Raw genomic sequence first — 22,938 nt, 5'->3', positions numbered from 1 at the left:
GTGCAGAGGCGTTCTGGATGCGTTGAAGCCGTTTCAGGAGTTTGGCCGAGGCTCCTGCGTAGAGGGCTTTCCGTAGTCCAGCCTGCTGCTGACGAGGGCCTGGGTGACTGTTCTCGTTTCGGCGGGGATCCACTTGTAGATCTTGCGGAGCATGCGGAGGGTGTTGAGGCAGGAGGAGTCGGCGTTGACCTGCTTAGTCATAGAGAGGGTGGAGTCAAGGATGACCCCTGGGTTGCATGCGTGGTTTGTGGGGGTTGGAGCTGTTCCCAGTGCGGTCAGCCACCAGGAGTCGTCCCAGGACGAGGGGGTGGATCCGAGGATGAGGACCTCCATCTTGTCTGAGTTCAGCTTCAGCCGGCTATTCCTCATCCATTCGGCGACGACCTTCATTCCTTCGTGGAGGTTGCTTTTGGCGGTGTGGGGGTCCTTTGTGAGGGAGAGGATCAGCCGGGTGTCAGCAGCGTAAGAGATGATGTTGAGGTCATGCAGTCGGATGACGTGGGTGAGTGGTGCCATGTATATGTTAAACAGCGTTGGGCTGAGGGATGAGCCCTGGTGTACGCCACAGATGATCTCGGTGGCTTTGGACTAGAAGGGGGGTAGGTGGACGCTCTGTGTTCTGCCGGAGAGAAATGAGGTGGTCCACTCAAGGGTCTTCTCTTGGATCCCGGCGTCGTGGAGGCGTCAGCGTAGGGTGCGGTGGCAGACCGCGTCTAAGGCGGCTGACAGGTCCAGGAAGATGAGATCTGCGGTTTCTCCGTTGACTAGCAGGAGCCTGATGTCATCGGTGGCGGCTATGAGGGCGGATTCGGTGCTGTGGTTGCTGCGGAACCCGGACTGGGACGGGTCCAGGATCCTGTTTTCCTCGAGGTAGCGGGTCAGTTGTTTGTTGACAGTCTTCTCGATGACCTTCGCCGGGAACTGGAGCAGGGAGATGGGCCGAAAGTTATTGAGATCCTTGGGGTCAGCCTTGGGGTTCTTGAGTAAGGTGTTGATCTCGGCGTGTTTCCAGCTCTCCGGGAAGGTAGCAGTCTCGAAGGAAATGTTGATGGTATTCCAGAGATGGGGTGTGATGGCAGTGCTGGCTTTGTTGAAGATGTGGTGCGGGCATGGGTCTGACGACAAGCCGGAGTGGATGGTGTTCATGATTTTGATGGTGTTGTCATTGTTTATGTTGGTCCAGGAGAGCAGGCGGTTGGTGCGGATGGTGGTCGTGGGGGCCGAGGTCTCAGTGAGAGGTCTGCGATCTTGCGATGGAAGAAGGTGGCCAGCGAGTCGCACAGGTCTTGCGAAGGTGGAATGTCGTTGGTGTTGGCGCTTGGGTTAAGGGGTGTTCTTTCATGATGTTGAAGAGCTCTTTGCTGTTGTGTGTGTTGTTGTCTAGGCAGACTTTGAAGGAGGCCTTTTTGGCGGATCTGATGAGGTGATGGAGTCTGCGAGTGGCATTCTTGTGGGCTGCGTAGCTGTACGGTGTTCGTTCACGGTGCCAGTTCTTCTCTAGCTTACGGCAGGTTTGCTTGGAGGCCTGGAGGTCTTCGGTGAACCAGCTGGCTTTCTTGCTGGTGTGGCTGTTGGAGGGTTTCTTGAGCGGAGCGAGGGTGTTGGTGCAGTCCTCGATCCACTGTCTGAGGTTGTGGGCAGTGATGTCAGGGTCACTGGGGTCGACAGGTGGGCTCCGGGCTAGGGTGGTGGTTAGCTGGTCTTCAGTGACTTTGCTCCAGCAGCGCCGAGGCATCTGATGGGAGCGGTGGTGCGTGGTGGGTTTCCGAAAGGTGAAGTGGATGCAGCGATGTTCGGTCCAGTGGAGTTCGGTGGTGTGGCTGAAGGTGACGTGGGGGCTTGCGGAGAAGATGGAGTCAAGCGTGTGGCCGGTGGAGTGGGTTGATATTGTGACGAGTTGTCTGAGTCCGAGGTTGGCGAGGTTGTCGGTCAGGGTGGTGGAGTTAGTGTTGTTGTTGTTCTCGAGGTGTAAGCTCAGGTCCCAGAGGAGGATGTAGTCCGTGGATGCAAGGGCGTGTGTGCTGACGAAGTCGGCGATGGAGTTATTGAACTGTGGTCAGAGTCCAGGGGGTCTGTAGACGAGGGATCCCCTGAGGGTGGTGTTGGGGTTGGTGTGGATCTGGAAGTGCAGGTGCTTGGCGGTGTTGAGTGTGTCATCAGTGTTGGTCGTGACTCTGAGGGTGTTCCTGTGGATGATGGCGATTCCTCCTCCTACTCCGTTGGTGCGGTCCCTGCAGGTGATCTTGTAGCCTTCCGGGATGGCAATGGCGATGTCGGGTGCCGAGGAGGGGTTCAGCAAGGTCTCTGTCAGGAAGGTAACGTCTGGGGAGGTTGTGTTGAGTAGGTCCCAGAGTTTAATGGCGTGTTAGCGGGCAGAGCGGGTGGTGAGAAGAATGCATCTGAGGTAGTTGGGTTCTTTCCTTGTTGGTGGGTTGGCGGGCCGGACGCTGGTGATCTGCAGCTCCGGCAGGAGAACGGTCCTTGGGTGCGCTTCGGGATGGCCAGGCAGCAGGTGCGTGATCGTCCAGCATTGAGTATGAGGAGGATGCTGGAGTCGTAGCGGTGCCGGGTGTCGTGGTGTTTGCGGGGGCCAGGGGTTCTGGCGCTGGGCGCGGTCTAGGCGCAGATGGGTGTTGACAGGTTTGCCTCAGGCGCGCCTTCGGCGCGGGCGCACTGCGGCCGCCATATATGCGAGGGAGGAGCATCTGGGAGGCGGCGAATGCATGCGCAGGGGGCCGGGGCCACAGGGGGCACAGCGGCGGGAAGATGAAGGGTCAAGGCGGGCGAGGGGTACAGAAGGCAAGAAGGGCACAGTTACCGGGCAAAATACAATAAAATACAGTAGAATACAAGCAAACAGTAAGGCACAGCAGGAAGCAACAGGGGGATAAGCGCGGAGGAAGGAGGCTACGCAGGGCAAACATACAATAAAATACAGTAGAATACAAGCGAACAATAAGACAGAGCAGGTAGCAACAGGGGGAGATGCGAGGACAAAGGAGGCTACGCAGGGGCACGAACCATAGCGAGAGGCAGCAGCGGGCTCAGGGAAGCGTCCCACAGGTGGTGCTGTGCGGCGAGCGGAGCCACCTGCCTGGTGACAGGGTCACGGGTCGCTCTCGTCACTGCGCAGCGGCCGCCATATGAGGGGATATGGGAGGGAGGAGCAGCTGGGAGGTGGGAGCGGGCGGCGAATGGGTGTGTAGGGGGGCGGGCCGCAGGGGGCGCTGCGGCGGGAAGACAAAGGGTCAAGGCGGGCGGGGGTACAGAAGGCAAGAAGGGCACAGTTACAGGGCAAAATACAGTAAAATACAGTAGAATACAAGCGAACAGTAAGGCACAGCAGGAAGCACCAGGGGGATAAGCGAGGACGAAGGAGGCTATGCAGGGTAAAAATACAATAAAATACAGGTGAATACAAGCAAACAATAAGGCACAGCAGGAAGCAACAGGGGGAAATGTGAGGACAAAGGAGGCTACGCAGGGGCACGAACCGTAGCGAGAGGCAGCCGCGGGCTCCGGGCAGCGTCCCACAGGTGGTGCTGTGCGGCGAGGGGAGCGACCTGCCTTGTGACAGTGTCAAGGGTCACAAGGGTCAAGGCATATGTTTCCAATCAGAATATCGTAGGTTCTTATTTGCGAAACGCCAGAGCTCACTGAGTCTTTCATCTTTCCCAAGTCCATAAAATAAGTGTATTTTGTGAGTGTAACAATAACACCAGATTTGTTAAAGTAAATCATGTTTCGGTATGAGTCGCAAAAAATGTGAAAAATAACCATCAGAATGTCACTCTTGATTACTTGAAGCACCCACCTATTAATGTAGATATTTATGTCCTCATTACATGGCCAAAGTATTTTTTTAACTCTCCATGGATCTTTGTTTTATTTTTACAGGGCTGAATTTTAACTCTATGAAAGTATAGACATTTTCCCTATGACAACCCCTTCACTTCCCAGCATTCAACATTTTATATTGCTTTACTTCCCGTCTTCTACTTAAGACAGTTTTTCGATATCTCGCCTGGTATGTATGTTGCCTTGGATAAAGATGCTGTCAATAACATTAAAGCAACACTCACCAGTTCTGAATCTGGTGTGGTGTTGATTGGATGGATTGCTTGTGGTTCTCAGGGTCTCAGGTAATGAGTGGGGGAGGTTTCTGACTCCTGCCTAAACCCATTTGCATAGGGATAGGAATTCCAGGTTGTCTGACGTTTAGTCATACATTATTTACCAAGTGCATTAAAGTTCACACCCAACGTTGAATTTTGGAAGGGCAAACAAAAGTAACAGAATTTAACAGCTAGACATCAAAAGAGGACTTATTTCCTCGGCTCTATGTGCAAGAACAATATTGACCAATGAGGTGAGAGAGGGACGATTGAACAGCCCCCGTGAACACTCCCGGAATCTAAATCCCAGAATACATCAAAAAGGGAGAGCCGAGCAAATAAGTCCTCTTTTGATGTCTAGCTGCGATATCCAATCAAATCATACTTACCTGTTCAAAATGCCATCATGACAGGTTGCCCTATCTTTTGAAACAAGAAGATGAAGGCAGAACGCCAAAATGCGTCCTTGTGATTAAAAGCATCTTTAAGCGGCCCCGCGAGTGCAGCGTGTTTCTTTCCTGAAACAGGAGCATTGATATATATATATATTGTATTTGCAGAAACGAATGAATAAAAAATCAAATATGCTTTGATCCCACGTATGGCTTTGAGTGCACTCTGTTGAAGAAGTTCCCGGGATATATATATATATATGTATATCCAAACACAAGTTCGCCTGCAGTAAGGGAGCCCACACTGGTGAGTAGATCTTGCCTCAATTTATTCAGGGAAAACAAAGTGAACAGCTCGGTGCTTCGCCGAAATAAAGTCCTGCCCGACGCGTTTCATGTCAGGGATATTTCTTCAGGGGCTCAGGGCTTGGGCTTGGTTCCATCAATCGGCAGGTTTTGGCAGTACATTTAAATGAGATGTTTCCCGCCCCGGTGGGCGTGGCCACCCGAGTGGCCTGATGGTTAATGTAGTGCCGTTTAATACTTCAGTGAGTTGCCGTGTGGTCCCATTTCACCATATAACTCCCAAGTGGGTTGCTGACACTGTCGCTGCACAGATTGCCATCTTCCTTCCTCGAATGGCATCACCTTGTCCCTATTGCCACTACGCCCGGTGACGCAGCAGCGGAGCTGCACTGGAGTGCAGCGGGGCTCACCTTGCGGCTCAGGCTGGGCCGCTTAACATCCAAACACAAGTTCGCCTGCAGTAAGGGAGCCCACACAGGTGAGTAGATCTTGCCTCAATTTATTCAGGGAAAACAAAGTGAACAGCTCGGTGCTTCGCCGAAATAAAGTCCTGCCCGACGCGTTTCATGTCAGGGACATTTCTTCAGGGGCTCAGGGCTTGGGCTTGGTTCCATCAATCGGCAGGTTTTGGCAGTACATTTAAATGAGATGTTTCCCGCCCCGGTGGGCGTGGCCACCCGAGTGGCCTGATGGTTAATGTAGTGCCGTTTAATACTTCAGTGAGTTGCCGTGTGGTCCCATTTCACCATATAACTCCCAAGTGGGTTGCTGACACTGTCGCTGCACAGATTGCCATCTTCCTTCCTCGAATGGCATCACCTTGTCCCTATTGCCACTACGCCCGGTGACGCAGCAGCGGAGCTGCACTGGAGTGCAGCGGGGCTCACCTTGCGGCTCAGGCTGGGCCGCTTAACATCCAAACACAAGTTCCCCTGCAGTAAGGGAGCCCACACTGGTGAGTAGATCTTGCCTCAATTTATTCAGGGAAAACAAAGTGAACAGCTCGGTGCTTCGCCGAAATAAAGTCCTGCCCGACGCGTTTCATGTCAGGGACATTTCTTCAGGGGCTCAGGGCTTGGGCTTGGTTCCATCAATCGGCAGGTTTTGGCAGTACATTTAAATGAGATGTTTCCCGCCCCGGTGGGCGTGGCCACCCGAGTGGCCTGATGGTTAATGTAGTGCCGTTTAATACTTCAGTGAGTTGCCGTGTGGTCCCATTTCACCATATAACTCCCAAGTGGGTTGCTGACACTGTCGCTGCACAGATTGCCATCTTCCTTCCTCGAATGGCATCACCTTGTCCCTATTGCCACTACGCCCGGTGACGCAGCAGCGGAGCTGCACTGGAGTGCAGCGGGGCTCACCTTGCGGCTCAGGCTGGGCCGCTTAACATCCAAACACAAGTTCGCCTGCAGTAAGGGAGCCCACACAGGTGAGTAGATCTTGCCTCAATTTATTCAGGGAAAACAAAGTGAACAGCTCGGTGCTTCGCCGAAATAAAGTCCTGCCCGACGCGTTTCATGTCAGGGACATTTCTTCAGGGGCTCAGGGCTTGGGCTTGGTTCCATCAATCGGCACGTTTTGGCAGTACATTTAAATGAGATGTTTCCCGCCCCGGTGGGCGTGGCCACCCGAGTGGCCTGATGGTTAATGTAGTGCCGTTTAATACTTCAGTGAGTTGCCGTGTGGTCCCATTTCACCATATAACTCCCAAGTGGGTTGCTGACACTGTCGCTGCACAGATTGCCATCTTCCTTCCTCGAATGGCATCACCTTGTCCCTATTGCCACTACGCCCGGTGACGCAGCAGCGGAGCTGCACTGGAGTGCAGCGGGGCTCACCTTGCGGCTCAGGCTGGGCCGCTTAACATCCAAACACAAGTTCGCCTGCAGTAAGGGAGCCCACACAGGTGAGTAGATCTTGCCTCAATTTATTCAGGGAAAACAAAGTGAACAGCTCGGTGCTTCGCCGAAATAAAGTCCTGCCCGACGCGTTTCATGTCAGGGACATTTCTTCAGGGGCTCAGGGCTTGGGCTTGGTTCCATCAATCGGCAGGTTTTGGCAGTACATTTAAATGAGATGTTTCCCGCCCCGGTGGGCGTGGCCACCCGAGTGGCCTGATGGTTAATGTAGTGCCGTTTAATACTTCAGTGAGTTGCCGTGTGGTCCCATTTCACCATATAACTCCCAAGTGGGTTGCTGACACTGTCGCTGCACAGATTGCCATCTTCCTTCCTCGAATGGCATCACCTTGTCCCTATTGCCACTACGCCCGGTGACGCAGCAGCGGAGCTGCACTGGAGTGCAGCGGGGCTCACCTTGCGGCTCAGGCTGGGCCGCTTAACATCCAAACACAAGTTCGCCTGCAGTAAGGGAGCCCACACAGGTGAGTAGATCTTGCCTCAATTTATTCAGGGAAAACAAAGTGAACAGCTCGGTGCTTCGCCGAAATAAAGTCCTGCCCGACGCGTTTCATGTCAGGGACATTTCTTCAGGGGCTCAGGGCTTGGGCTTGGTTCCATCAATCGGCAGGTTTTGGCAGTACATTTAAATGAGATGTTTCCCGCCCCGGTGGGCGTGGCCACCCGAGTGGCCTGATGGTTAATGTAGTGCCGTTTAATACTTCAGTGAGTTGCCGTGTGGTCCCATTTCACCATATAACTCCCAAGTGGGTTGCTGACACTGTCGCTGCACAGATTGCCATCTTCCTTCCTCGAATGGCATCACCTTGTCCCTATTGCCACTACGCCCGGTGACGCAGCAGCGGAGCTGCACTGGAGTGCAGCGGGGCTCACCTTGCGGCTCAGGCTGGGCCGCTTAACATCCAAACACAAGTTCGCCTGCAGTAAGGGAGCCCACACAGGTGAGTAGATCTTGCCTCAATTTATTCAGGGAAAACAAAGTGAACAGCTCGGTGCTTCGCCGAAATAAAGTCCTGCCCGACGCGTTTCATGTCAGGGACATTTCTTCAGGGGCTCAGGGCTTGGGCTTGGTTCCATCAATCGGCAGGTTTTGGCAGTACATTTAAATGAGATGTTTCCCGCCCCGGTGGGCGTGGCCACCCGAGTGGCCTGATGGTTAATGTAGTGCCGTTTAATACTTCAGTGAGTTGCCGTGTGGTCCCATTTCACCATATAACTCCCAAGTGGGTTGCTGACACTGTCGCTGCACAGATTGCCATCTTCCTTCCTCGAATGGCATCACCTTGTCCCTATTGTGGTATATAAATAAATAATACCGGATCTATTTTTGTCTAGGCATAGCAATAACAGATAGCTCAATAAATAAGAGTCAAGATTCGAGGTAGTAGGAGTTTGCAGGTTTATTACAGCATAAAGGACAGGAACAGGACAACCTGCATAGGAATAGGATGGCAGAGCCCGGCAGGGGGGCCGGATTGGACTAGCGTGGCCCGGCAGCTGCCGGGGCTGGATCTGGGATGAGCGCGCTAACATTTAATAACAATACACGAACATATATACTAAAACGGTTGCATTACAATACATATGATAGGCGGAGCAGTGGGTGGAGCAAAGGGTGTGACGCGTAGCAGTCGCGAAAGATAAGGGTGAAAGTAGGTGTAACAGGGCGTATACATAGACATGTGATGCAAACGTAACAGAATATGTCATAAATGGGGCGGAAACATGGAGGGGGCTACCTAAGGAGCCGGGACCTCTAACCTAATGGTGCGCGCAAACTGGCAATGACGTGTTACTAGGAGAAGCTGGGGGCTACGAACTCTGTGCTAGGAGCAGAGACTGAAGTCTGGAGAGTCAGGGCGACATGTACCTAAACAGTATCTAGTATCTGATGTTTAGAGAACATGTTGATATAAACTAGAAGTCAGGAGGGGAAAGGCTAACAGACTCTAAGACTGGTGCATGCATTATTCTACATGTAGTGCGTGATGAAGAATATTAAATGACCATTAATACAGTATTTCTCTAACATGGAGACGTAAAGGCTAGACAATGACGGTAACTATTGATGCGATTCAGTAGCTTTAGGAATGCAGAGAAGGAGGGCTGGACTGATAACTAGAATCATAACATACTCTTGGCAGACTCAGAGGCAGAGCCAGGCTGAACCGGGCACTGCGAGGCAGGAAGTAAGTGAAGGGTCAGGGATACAGGTGGGGGCCGTGTCGCTCCTCAGCGAGGGCTCAGGAGACAGGAGCTGAATCTGGTATCCAGGCCCTTTTGAGGCCTAGGAACGGGGACTTTATAATGAAATAACGTGCACACTGAGAAACGTGGCAACGTAACTTTAAATAGGCCTGATATTCGTAGTATTCACGAGAACTGGAAACTGGCATACTAGAGATGGACACAGCTATAATTGCGTCTTTAATCGAACATGGGGAATACATATGCATATTAATCATGCACACATAACATATGATGGAGGACGCGTAGGGACACAGAACATGGCAAAATTCACTTTTCCACATTCCCTCCTTGTCACTACGTTTCCATCAGGAAACATCAATATTCATGATACCATCTATCATTTCATACAGTATCAGTTGCTCGTCTCAAATTTTCTTGGAACGGGATTTAGAACGGGGCTTGGGACTAGGAATACAAGAGGTAGCACAAATGCCGCAAATCGCAGGGCCACATTGTATACAGAGGCAGCAGCTGAATATGATCGCTACTGCAATACCTAGAAAGGACAATACTTTCCATCCCCAAGCGGAAATTATATTCCAGAACCAACCGGACCATGTCCAGGTGCCTGGATCTTGGTGTAACAGATGGGCAATTTTATGGAGTCTGGTTATAGCTGAATAAACAGACGGTGCGTTATTTGGAATGAAAATGCAGCAACTAGATCCGATGACTCTACAGGCCCCGCCCCTATCGGCCAGTATGACGTCAAGGACGAGACGATTCTGTAAAACGACAAATCTCATAGCAGATTGCTCTTCAGTCAAGTTACCTAGAGCAGAGGCAGTCTCATTTACTACAGCTTCAAGGGTTCTGGTTAACCTACGGATTAGCTTACTATTCTGGATAGGGCCTATAAAGAAGAAGAAACCTCTATTGAAATCTGTATACTGTTCTAGAGCAGTTTCAGTATAATCGACAATGGGGGACTCGATCTCCCTTCTATGTCTAATGTGTACTAGATGTGTGTTTCTGTGATAATCAGATGGGGCTAGGAAAACTGGTGGCAGTAGGAAGGCAATGTAACAGGTTCCCTCCCAATCGAGGGGCAGACGAACATATGCGGTTTGACCACAAATAAAATAAGAATGACGTGAAGCTTTAAAAATAGATTTCCTACTGTCACTATACTTGACAATAGTAGTACAATCACTATGTCCTACATGTACGGAACCATTATTTCGGACACATAATTCGCCTTTGACTGGTAGTACTGAAATAGCAGGTAAGTCTGGAGTAGAATCAGACTGAACATTCAGGACCATGAAATTCGAAGAATAATTACCTAAATTGTAAACTTCGTTTTCTAGATCTAACCCTGTTCTGTGGGGAAGACCTTGCTTGTCTGGAAAACATGTACTGTTAAGAAAAGACATATCTGTTGAGGATGACGTTAACGTGGACCATGCTCCACACGAACCATTATGTGAAAATGGATAAGGAAAGAGTGGCAGAACTCCCTTCGGTGTCTGGAAAGGGGGGAGTCGACCACACACCCAACAATTAGTGGCATTGCTGGTCTGGTGTGAATAATGTAACATGCGGATAAAAGAATTGTTACGCATAGCGAGGCGGTAAGAGAGTTCATGAGGAGGCAGATCACTAAACGTGTGCTCTACTGTAACATTAGAAGACTTATTTACATGAGAAACTGGAAAATACAGGAAAAATGCATAACTGGTGCAGGAAATCATAATGCTGAGAAATAATATGAAACTTAGAAGAACGATACATCGGATTGAGTTTTGACTAACTCTCTCACTATGGGGGTCTATTTTATACATGTCAGAAACCGGTCTAACCGTTTCACCTAGGGGAGGACTTAGACAATCAAACTGGCTGACTTATTTTACTAGACCTTAACTTTTTCTTATACTCCTGTTGCGGAGTTGTCTCTAACAGGGAGGGTTCAGTAACAGTGTCTTTTGCGGGACAGTCCTTAAGAATAGTACTTTGGCAGTCCTTTAAATCCTCGGAAATGTTCTTTGAAACTGGTTTCAATCCATAAAACGTCTTGATGTGCGAAAGATGCACCCAGCCTTTGCGTCCCTCCAACTTCACGGCTGTACGGGTGGCCAGGAGGACCTGTCGGGGCTCCTTCCAGCGAGGCTCCAGCGGACTTGAACGATCGAAATTTCGCACTAGGACCATGGATCCGGGAACGATTTCATGCGGTGCCACCTCGGTATTGTCTGGAAATGCGGCGGCAACCTGTGAACGACAAGAGTTGAGGGCAGACATCAAGGAAGCTAGGTAATCTGTCAGCATATTACTTGAAACATCGGTAATACTTCGGGGTCTAGGTGTACCCCACATGTTAGGGGGGCGGCCGAAAACGACCTCATACGGGGACAGACCTGATCTGGAATGTGCGACCATGCGCATATAAAACAAAGCGACTGGCAGAGCTACTAGCCAGTCTACACCTTTCTCTTTACATACTTTGGCGATGCGAATTTTCAGGGTCTGATTATGTCTCTCTACGAGACCTGCTGCTTCAGGATGGCGTACACAATGGAACTTCCACTGGTACCCTAACAACAGGGAAACATGTTTCATCAACTCAGATGAGAATGGCTGGCCGTTATCAGAATATACAACTCTAGGGAGTCCATAACGTGGGAAGAATTCACGAACCAACTGCTTAGCAGTGGTCGCGGCTGTGTAATCTGGGACTGGATATGCTTCTGTCCACCTGGACAAAGCGCATACAACTACGAGGACATACTTGAAACCTCGACATCGCTCCATCTGAATGTAATCCATTTGGAGGACTTCAAAAGGGTGGTCAGGGGGCTGGAATCCACCTTGTTCCACCGGGACACTTTTACCTGGATTAAACTGACAACATATCATACAGGTACGGACTTTCTGCTTGGCTGCAGCTCGTAAATGCTTGTTGAACCAAATATTCTGGATACTGTCTAACATTGCTTTTTCTCCTAAATGTGCTGGACTATGTGCGTTATTAACAATGACTTGAACCATAGAGTCGGGGAGAAACCATGTGGCTTTACCCTTCGTTACCCATCCCTGATCTGTCTGGACCCCTCCTTGTTCGGACCATTTCTTGATTTCATCGGGAGTAGCATGTAACTGGATATCTATGACATCTTGAGTAGGGTCCTTAACTGTCATACATGTAGTCGGATCTGGAGTATGTGTCTGTGTTGGCTTAACTGAAATATCTAGAGCCTGTGCTGTAAGCTTGGCTGTGCGATCTGCTAGATCATTACCTTGGGAAATAGTGTCAGTAACCTTCGTATGTGCTTTGCACTTCATGATAGCAATGGATGTCGGTAAGTGTATGGCATCTAACAGAGCTTGAATAAGGAGACCATGCTGAATCTTGGTTCCATGAGAAGTCATGAAACCTCTCTCCTGCCAGAGCACTCCGAAGTCGTGTACAACTCCAAATGCGTAACGTGAATCTGTATAAACATTAACTTTCAGGTTCTTGGCGTGAATGCAGGCTTGTGTCAGAGCAACTAGCTCCGCTGCTTGAGCAGACAGGGTGTCAATACGATGTGTCTCTATAACTTCAGTGTCAGTAGTCACTGCATACGCGGCTACTAGTTCTCCTGTACTTGTTCTCATGCATGAACCATCCACATAAAGTGTCAGGTCTGGATCTGGTAATGGAATATCTGTCAGATCTTGTCTTGGCTTAGTCATAATATTAACTACTTCCACACAGTCGTGTGTGGCAGGATTTGAATTAACTGATGGTAACAGTGTAGCAGGATTCAGAACGTTGCAGCGTCTGATTTCTATGTGTGGCTGGAACAGTGTCAATTCATAACCTGTTAAACGTGCAATTTTCAAGTGCTGAGTTTGTGTTCGGTTTAAAAGAACTTCCACGGAGTGTGGAACTTGTACTGTCAGGGAGTGTCCTAAGACTATGGAATCACTTTGTCTGATAGCTAGTGCTGTGGCTGCAACTGACTTGAGGCACGCAGGCAGAGCCTGGGCTACAGGATCTAATGTGCTCGAAAAATAAGCACAAGGCTTGTATTGTCCTGCTTGATCTTGTGTGAGAACAGATAATGCTGTACCTTCACGTTCAGTGACGAAAAGTGTAAAAGGCTTACTGTAGTTTGGTGTGGCTAGAACTGGAGCTTGGCATAGGGCTTTCTTTAATTCATTAAAACTAAGTGTGTGTTCAGATGTCCAAGGGAGGACAGTCGATACGGCTGCCTCCTGTGTTGTTAACTGTATCAGTGGCTTGGCTAGAAATGCATACTGAGGAATCCATTGTCTGCAATAAGAAGTAAGGCCGATAAAAGCACGTACCTCCTTCTGGGTCTTGGGCTGAGGAAGACTCGCTATTAACTGGATACGGTCTGGTGTCAACTGCCTACCCCACTTGGACAGTAAGTGTCCTAAGTAGACCACTTGCTGGACACAGAATTGAAGCTTAGAAGGGGACACCTTGTGCCCCATCTCGGCAAGGAAATACAAGACTGTAAGGGATGCTCGCTCGCAAGCACGTTCAGAACGGGCTGTGATCAGTAGATCATCGACATACTGGAGCAGGGCAGTGTCAGTTGGCATGTGAATGTTGTCTAGTTGTCTCTTGAGTGCTTGACTGTAAATACTAGGACTTTCTGTGAATCCTTGAGGAGCGCGTGTGAACATATAGCTCCTACCATTTAAACAAAATCCGAAAAGAAACTGGCTGTCTGGATGAATGGGGACACTGAAGAACGCGTTCTTGAGGTCTATGACCGTAAAAAATGAGGCTTCGGAATCAATGGCTGTCAATAGGGAAGAGATATCTGGGACAACTGGGTACTGTGGAATAATGCATTTATTAAGTTCTCGAAGGTCAATCACTAATCGATATACTGGAGGTGCATTAGGATCAGTACGTTTCATGACAGGAATGATCGGAGAATTACATATATTGGAGTCAGTTTCTACAACTACTCCTTGAGCCATGAGCTCGTCAATAATTTTGGATAAGGCTGCTACAGCCTCAGATGGCAATCTGTACTGTCTGATTCGTGGCAGGACTACACCTGGCTTAAGAGTCACACGATGGGGTGTGATTTGCATAAAGCCAACATCAGTTGGACCTTGCGCCCATAGATGCTGCGGAACATTGGACAATCTGGGATCAAAATCTCGTAATACATAGTGACCCTTGAAGTCACGTAGGAACAATCGTATTCCCTCTGGGGAACAGCATATAACTGCACCTAACTCTTTCAGTGTTTTAATGCCTAATAAATTTTCTGGACATGACTTCGTAAGTAACAGATCAGTAGTGCGGGACAATGGACCTACTTCTAGAGTAACTGGCTGAGATATCTCATTTACGATAGGTTTTCCTGAAAATCCAAGGGAAACATTTCTAGAGCCTGAGAGCGGAGCCCCTGGAACTTCGGCGTGACTGATGGTGGTCCTACTTGCCCCTGTAACAATCAGAAACTTTCTGTCTTTCCCTAGTACTTGACTGTGAACATAGGGACCTTCTTGATCTACAGGTATCTCGATGAGAGGCAAGCCTACCTCCCTCTCTAGGCTGTTTCATGAATATGGCTGATACTCCGGATACTCTGACTGTGCATACTGGTACATCTGTTGTGTAACATGCTGTGTTGCAGCAATAGGCTGCGGTGCTGTAACTGTCTGTGGTGCATTCTGTGGCTGAGGAGTCTGTGAAACTTGCTCTTGTCTAGGCGGACGTGGTCTTTCTTTAGTCTTACCGGTAGCTATGTTGTGTTTCAGAACTGCACACTCGTTTATAAAATGACCTGGCTGTTTACAATAATTGCAGTTCCCTTTAACGGGAGCTGCAGGGTGACCGGCTTGGTTCGGACCCCTCTTCTGACTGTCTTGAGGAACAGATTGTGCAACTAGTACTTTCATTTTCGTGTCTTTCATACGCTTTCTCTCATGTTCTTGCTCTTCTCTGATTCTATTCTGGTGATATTGAAGCATCTGTAACATCTGGGACGGGGTATTAGCTTGCCAGGTACTTTCGACTTTCAAAACTCGTTTTTTAATTGGTGGACTTGAATTCTCGACTAATTTAGTAACAAAAAGGTGAGGGTATGACTCGCTACTTGTCTTGAGGCCACTGTTTATGGTAAAACATTTCTCAAATCTAGAATAAAAATCACTAATGTCTTCGTCTTGTTTCTGTTTACAGGCTGAGATTGCATCCCAGTCTTCTTTTCTAGTTGTCAATAATCTAGGCAAAACTTGTATTAATAATTCTGGTAATTCTTTACATTTGTCTCCAAGACCGGTACCTGGTACTCGTATCTTGTCTTCAGCTTCTAGAACTGCCCAATCGATCTTTTTCTCTCCCACCTCCCATTCTTTTTCCTTGAGTTTCTCATATACCCCTGCGGGCAACAGGACCTTTAACATTTTAATAATATCTGGATACGTGTATTCTCCCATACGGAGCATGTCTTTTAATTCTCGGTGGAACCCTGCTGGATCTTTATCATGACAGGGAATTAACTTTTTCATCTCTAAGAGTTCCATCTTTGTAATCGGGGTGTAAACAAACACTCGTTGCATTTCACCACCGTCTGTCTTAACTGGATGCACTTCTCGTAACGGATTCTGTCTGTCTATGTAAAAGGGCTTATTTTCTGGAGGTGAGACATGAACAAAATGCGGGTTCAAGAATATACTATATTTGTGGCGCTGTTCTAGAATGACACTAATTAAATCGGTACCTAAACCTTTCCATTTATACTGGAGTAACTCGTTCAGGACATCATGTAACGGACCTGGATCAGAATGTTGACCCTCATACAAAGTAATGAGGTGTTGAATCATATACATACCCGCCAGTCGTTGCTCGGCTGGGGGCAATTTCAGAAACATTTGTACCACTATTTCGTCTGGAAAAGTGGTAGAATCAGTAATCCATCGGACTGCTGATCGGGCTAGTTCTTGTTCATGCATAGTACTTAACTCGTTATAACCGATTCGTGATTTCAGAATGTGATCGGTAGCTTGAAATACTTGTTCTAGAGAACCTTGTTCTGGTGCCGGGTGATGGAAAGTTGACTTGTGTTCTAGGCGTAAATGGCGATCTGGAAATCTAGATTTTCCTACATACGCTATTCTGGCGGGATTCTCGTCCTCTACCTCTTCCGCAGAGTCATTTTCTTTTTCGCTTACTTGTGCTGCTTTACGTTGTTCGTGTAACTTTATTATTTCTTTACGGATTTTCTTGTACATACTCTCTATACTACTGATAGTCTTGTGTTTACCCTCGGCTACATTATCACTCCACCTTGTCAGGGTTCTCATTTCGGCTTGATCTTTGGTCGGATAATCTTGTTCTCTTATTAGACAATTAATCAGAAACTTTAATATCATGAGCTGGACTTCAACTTTTCTTTGGCACATGACGTCACTAATACTTTCTGGATCATCCCCTGTACGGATGAAACGGTATATTCTGTCTAGATCTCCTTTCATATCTGGTAGGGTGACTAGATACTCGGTCACCTTTCTTACGCGTAATGAATATAAAACCATATTATCCTCGCCTGGGACTGGATCATAGCCACATTCGTTAAGGGCTTTTCTTATTTCTGCAACAGACTGATACCTGGGCGTACGCTGTGACGCTTGTGCATGTAATTCGACTAACGTTAAACGCTTGTGTGGCGGCGGGGTTCCTGGAGGACCTCCCCCTGCGGCCCCTAAACTAGAGTCGTCTACTGATGCTCTTCGTCCTGGCAGAGTGGGAAATGGAAATGCAGGCTGGACTTGTATGGCGGGCTGGACCGGGGGTACCGTAACAGGTACTCCGGTGTCTGGAGGAGCAGGAAGTGCCTGATTTACAGGGACTGGCGGAGCGGGATTTGCATATTCTGGGACTGTGTCGTCCAAATAGGACGAAATGAAAATATCAGCTGCGGTCGGTTTGTGACGTAGCTTGGTCGGAACTAAGGGTGGCGGAAAATTACTGAATGCCTCCGGGGTCGCTTTTGGCAAGCCCTCGGCAAGAAGAGGATACATACCCTTAATAAGAGCATGCCTCTGTCTGTCTGACTGTTCGGCTTTAACTCGTTCACCTATCTCGATTAATTCTTTTTCTTGTGCTCGCTCTAAGGATTCTCTACTTAATTCAGACTTTCTGATTTCTTTTTCGGTTCTTTTATGAGATTCTTTGCGCCATAACTCAATGGCATCTTTCTGTGACTGTCTGGCTTTCTTTTTCCATAATGCTTCTTCTACTCGCATGATGCACTCGGCATCCCATGTGCCTGATACAGGCCATCTATACTTTTCCTCTAACTGTTTGGTATACTCTACCCATAAATCTAGATACAATATGGCGCTTATGCCATGTTTCTGATACATAAAATGACCTGGACTGTCCCTAGGCGGGACAGGAACTGCTTCTTCTAGCAGACCCTTTCTAGTTTTTAACTGACGTAATCTCGAAAAGAGGGACATTGCAAACTTGACTCTGAACACAATACAATACACGAGGAACAATAACAATTGAGAAAACAATTCAGGCATACCACGACATTGAAAATACATTGAATAACATTATGAAGCAACAGTTCGGACAGAATACTACCTGGAACACTGAGAACAGAAACACATGAATTTCTCGAGAACGGAACAGACTAGAATTACTGGATGCGCTGCTGAAACAGCACGGAACATACCGGTCCCATAAAGGGACGCATCAAGACCCGTATCCACCTAGGTGAACACTTCGTTTCAGATCTGCGTACCCAGACCCATCGGACCAGAGACAATTTAGATTGACCCTGTCTAGATACTACCCCAGCAACGGTACTCACCGGGCAGCAAGAACGGAAAGCCTCGGACTGGACTGGACTACTTCGACGCCGGACGGACGAACTTCGAACTTCTGTTACGGGTGGGCCTCCGGATACCTCGGACCTTGGACTTTCGGCTTGGGCTCTGGTCGGGACTCGCCGCGCTCCTCCACCGCCTCGTCTGGATGCTGGACCGCCACCTCCGTCTCCTCCGTGGGCCTGAGGGATACTTGAAGCAGAAATATCTGCCGGTGCACGGTATGGTTCCGTCACGGCTGCAGAGGGTCAGGGGGCCGGCGTGGCTTCACCGGCGCGTGGGGAAAGGGCAAGTCCCTATTCAGGCGCCATTTTGTGGTATATAAATAAATAATACCGGATCTATTTTTGTCTAGGCATAGCAATAACAGATAGCTCAATAAATAAGAGTCAAGATTCGAGGTAGTAGGAGTTTGCAGGTTTATTACAGCATAAAGGACAGGAACAGGACAACCTGCATAGGAATAGGATGGCAGAGCCCGGCAGGGGGGCCGGATTGGACTAGCGTGGCCCGGCAGCTGCCGGGGCTGGATCTGGGATGAGCGCGCTAACATTTAATAACAATACACGAACATATATACTAAAACGGTTGCATTACAATACATATGATAGGCGGAGCAGTGGGTGGAGCAAAGGGTGTGACGCATAGCAGTCGCGAAAGATAAGGGTGAAAGTAGGTGTAACAGGGCGTATACATAGACATGTGATGCAAACGTAACAGAATATGTCATAAATGGGGCGGAAACATGGAGGGGGCTACCTAAGGAGCCGGGACCTCTAACCTAATGGTGCGCGCAAACTGGCAATGACGTGTTACTAGGAGAAGCTGGGGGCTACGAACTCTGTGCTAGGAGCAGAGACTGAAGTCTGGAGAGTCAGGGCGACATGTACCTAAACAGTATCTAGTATCTGATGTTTAGAGAACATGTTGATATAAACTAGAAGTCAGGAGGGGAAAGGCTAACAGACTCTAAGACTGGTGCATGCATTATTCTACATGTAGTGCGTGATGAAGAATATTAAATGACCATTAATACAGTATTTCTCTAACATGGAGACGTAAAGGCTAGACAATGACGGTAACTATTGATGCGATTCAGTAGCTTTAGGAATGCAGAGAAGGAGGGCTGGACTGATAACTAGAATCATAACATACTCTTGGCAGACTCAGAGGCAGAGCCAGGCTGAACCGGGCACTGCGAGGCAGGAAGTAAGTGAAGGGTCAGGGATACAGGTGGGGGCCGTGTCGCTCCTCAGCGAGGGCTCAGGAGACAGGAGCTGAATCTGGTATCCAGGCCCTTTTGAGGCCTAGGAACGGGGACTTTATAATGAAATAACGTGCACACTGAGAAACGTGGCAACGTAACTTTAAATAGGCCTGATATTCGTAGTATTCACGAGAACTGGAAACTGGCATACTAGAGATGGACACAGCTATAATTGCGTCTTTAATCGAACATGGGGAATACATATGCATATTAATCATGCACACATAACATATGATGGAGGACGCGTAGGGACACAGAACATGGCAAAATTCACTTTTCCACACTATTGCCACTACGCCCGGTGACGCAGCAGCGGAGCTGCACTGGAGTGCAGCGGGGCTCACCTTGCGGCTCAGGCTGGGCCGGTTAACATCCAAACACAAGTTCGCCTGCAGTAAGGGAGCCCACACAGGTGAGTAGATCTTGCCTCAATTTATTCAGGGAAAACAAAGTGAACAGCTCGGTGCTTCGCCGAAATAAAGTCCTGCCCGACGCGTTTCATGTCAGGGACATTTCTTCAGGGGCTCAGGGCTTGGGCTTGGTTCCATCAATCGGCAGGTTTTGGCAGTACATTTAAATGAGATGTTTCCCGCCCCGGTGGGCGTGGCCACCCGAGTGGCCTGATGGTTAATGTAGTGCCGTTAAATACTTCAGTGAGTTGCCGTGTGGTCCCATTTCACCATATAACTCCCAAGTGGGTTGCTGACACTGTCGCTGCACAGATTGCCATCTTCCTTCCTCGAATGGCATCACCTTGTCCCTATTGCCACTACGCCCGGTGACGCAGCAGCGGAGCTGCACTGGAGTGCAGCGGGGCTCACCTTGCGGCTCAGGCTGGGCCGCTTAACATCCAAACACAAGTTCGCCTGCAGTAAGGGAGCCCACACAGGTGAGTAGATCTTGCCTCAATTTATTCAGGGAAAACAAAGTGAACAGCTCGGTGCTTCGCCGAAATAAAGTCCTGCCCGACGCGTTTCATGTCAGGGACATTTCTTCAGGGGCTCAGGGCTTGGGCTTGGTTCCATCAATCGGCAGGTTTTGGCAGTACATTTAAATGAGATGTTTCCCGCCCCGGTGGGCGTGGCCACCCGAGTGGCCTGATGGTTAATGTAGTGCCGTTTAATACTTCAGTGAGTTGCCGTGTGGTCCCATTTCACCATATAACTCCCAAGTGGGTTGCTGACACTGTCGCTGCACAGATTGCCATCTTCCTTCCTCGAATGGCATCACCTTGTCCCTATTGCCACTACGCCCGGTGACGCAGCAGCGGAGCTGCACTGGAGTGCAGCGGGGCTCACCTTGCGGCTCAGGCTGGGCCGCTTAACATCCAAACACAAGTTCGCCTGCAGTAAGGGAGCCCACACAGGTGAGTAGATCTTGCCTCAATTTATTCAGGGAAAACAAAGTGAACAGCTCGGTGCTTCGCCGAAATAAAGTCCTGCCCGACGCGTTTCATGTCAGGGACATTTCTTCAGGGGCTCAGGGCTTGGGCTTGGTTCCATCAATCGGCAGGTTTTGGCAGTACATTTAAATGAGATGTTTCCCGCCCCGGTGGGCGTGGCCACCCGAGTGGCCTGATGGTTAATGTAGTGCCGTTTAATACTTCAGTGAGTTGCCGTGTGGTCCCATTTCACCATATAACTCCCAAGTGGGTTGCTGACACTGTCGCTGCACAGATTGCCATCTTCCTTCCTCAAATGGCATCACCTTGTCCCTATTGCCACTACGCCCGGTGACGCAGCAGCGGAGCTGCACTGGAGTGCAGCGGGGCTCACCTTGCGGCTCAGGCTGGGCCGCTTAACATCCAAACACAAGTTCGCCTGCAGTAAGGGAGCCCACACAGGTGAGTAGATCTTGCCTCAATTTATTCAGGGAAAACAAAGTGAACAGCTCGGTGCTTCGCCGAAATAAAGTCCTGCCCGACGCGTTTCATGTCAGGGACATTTCTTCAGGGGCTCAGGGCTTGGGCTTGGTTCCATCAATCGGCAGGTTTTGGCAGTACATTTAAATGAGATGTTTCCCGCCCCGGTGGGCGTGGCCACTCGAGTGGCCTGATGGTTAATGTAGTGCCGTTTAATACTTCAGCGAGTTGCCGTGTGGTCCCATTTCACCATATAACTCCCAAGTGGGTTGCTGACACTGTCGCTGCACAGATTGCCATCTTCCTTCCTCGAATGGCATCACCTTGTCCCTATTGCCACTACGCCCGGTGACGCAGCAGCGGAGCTGCACTGGAGTGCAGCGGGGCTCACCTTGCGGCTCAGGCTGGGCCGCTTAACATCCAAACACAAGTTCGCCTGCAGTAAGGGAGCCCACACAGGTGAGTAGATCTTGCCTCAATTTATTCAGGGAAAACAAAGTGAACAGCTCGGTGCTTCGCCGAAATAAAGTCCTGCCCGACGCGTTTCATGTCAGGGACATTTCTTCAGGGGCTCAGGGCTTGGGCTTGGTTCCATCAATCGGCAGGTTTTGGCAGTACATTTAAATGAGATGTTTCCCGCCCCGGTGGGCGTGGCCACCCGAGTGGCCTGATGGTTAATGTAGTGCCGTTTAATACTTCAGTGAGTTGCCGTGTGGTCCCATTTCACCATATAACTCCCAAGTGGGTTGCTGACACTGTCGCTGCACAGATTGCCATCTTCCTTCCTCGAATGGCATCACCTTGTCCCTATTGCCACTACGCCCGGTGGCGCAGCAGCGGAGCTGCACTGGAGTGCAGCGGGGCTCACCTTGCGGCTCAGGCTGGGCCGCTTAACATCCAAACACAAGTTCGCCTGCAGTAAGGGAGCCCACACAGGTGAGTAGATCTTGCCTCAATTTATTCAGGGAAAACAAAGTGAACATCTCGGTGCTTCGCCGAAATAAAGTCCTGCCCGACGCGTTTCATGTCAGGGACATTTCTTCAGGGGCTCAGGGCTTGGGCTTGGTTCCATCAATCGGCAGGTTTTGGCAGTACATTTAAATGAGATGTTTCCCGCCCCGGTGGGCGTGGCCACCCGAGTGGCCTGATGGTTAATGTAGTGCCGTTTAATACTTCAGTGAGTTGCCGTGTGGTCCCATTTCACCATATAACTCCCAAGTGGGTTGCTGACACTGTCGCTGCACAGATTGCCATCTTCCTTCCTCGAATGGCATCACCTTGTCCCTATTGCCACTACGCCCGGTGACGCAGCAGCGGAGCTGCACTGGAGTGCAGCGGGGCTCACCTTGCGGCTCAGGCTGGGCCGCTTAACATCCAAACACAAGTTCGCCTGCAGTAAGGGAGCCCACACAGGTGAGTAGATCTTGCCTCAATTTATTCAGGGAAAACAAAGTGAACAGCTCGGTGCTTCGCCGAAATAAAGTCCTGCCCGACGCGTTTCATGTCAGGGACATTTCTTCAGGGGCTCAGGGCTTGGGCTTGGTTCCATCAATCGGCAGGTTTTGGCAGTACATTTAAATGAGATGTTTCCCGCCCCGGTGGGCGTGGCCACCCGAGTGGCCTGATGGTTAATGTAGTGCCGTTTAATACTTCAGTGAGTTGCCGTGTGGTCCCATTTCACCATATAACTCCCAAGTGGGTTGCTGACACTGTCGCTGCACAGATTGCCATCTTCCTTCCTCGAATGGCATCACCTTGTCCCTATTGCCACTACGCCCGGTGGCGCAGCAGCGGAGCTGCACTGGAGTGCAGCGGGGCTCACCTTGCGGCTCAGGCTGGGCCGCTTAACATCCAAACACAAGTTCGCCTGCAGTAAGGGAGCCCACACAGGTGAGTAGATCTTGCCTCAATTTATTCAGGGAAAACAAAGTGAACAGCTCGGTGCTTCGCCGAAATAAAGTCCTGCCCGACGCGTTTCATGTCAGGGACATTTCTTCAGGGGCTCAGGGCT

This window comes from Lissotriton helveticus, chromosome 7 (genome assembly GCF_964261635.1).
Source record: "Lissotriton helveticus chromosome 7, aLisHel1.1, whole genome shotgun sequence".
NCBI lineage: Eukaryota > Metazoa > Chordata > Amphibia > Caudata > Salamandridae > Lissotriton > Lissotriton helveticus.
This window is presented reverse-complemented; position numbering follows the sequence as displayed.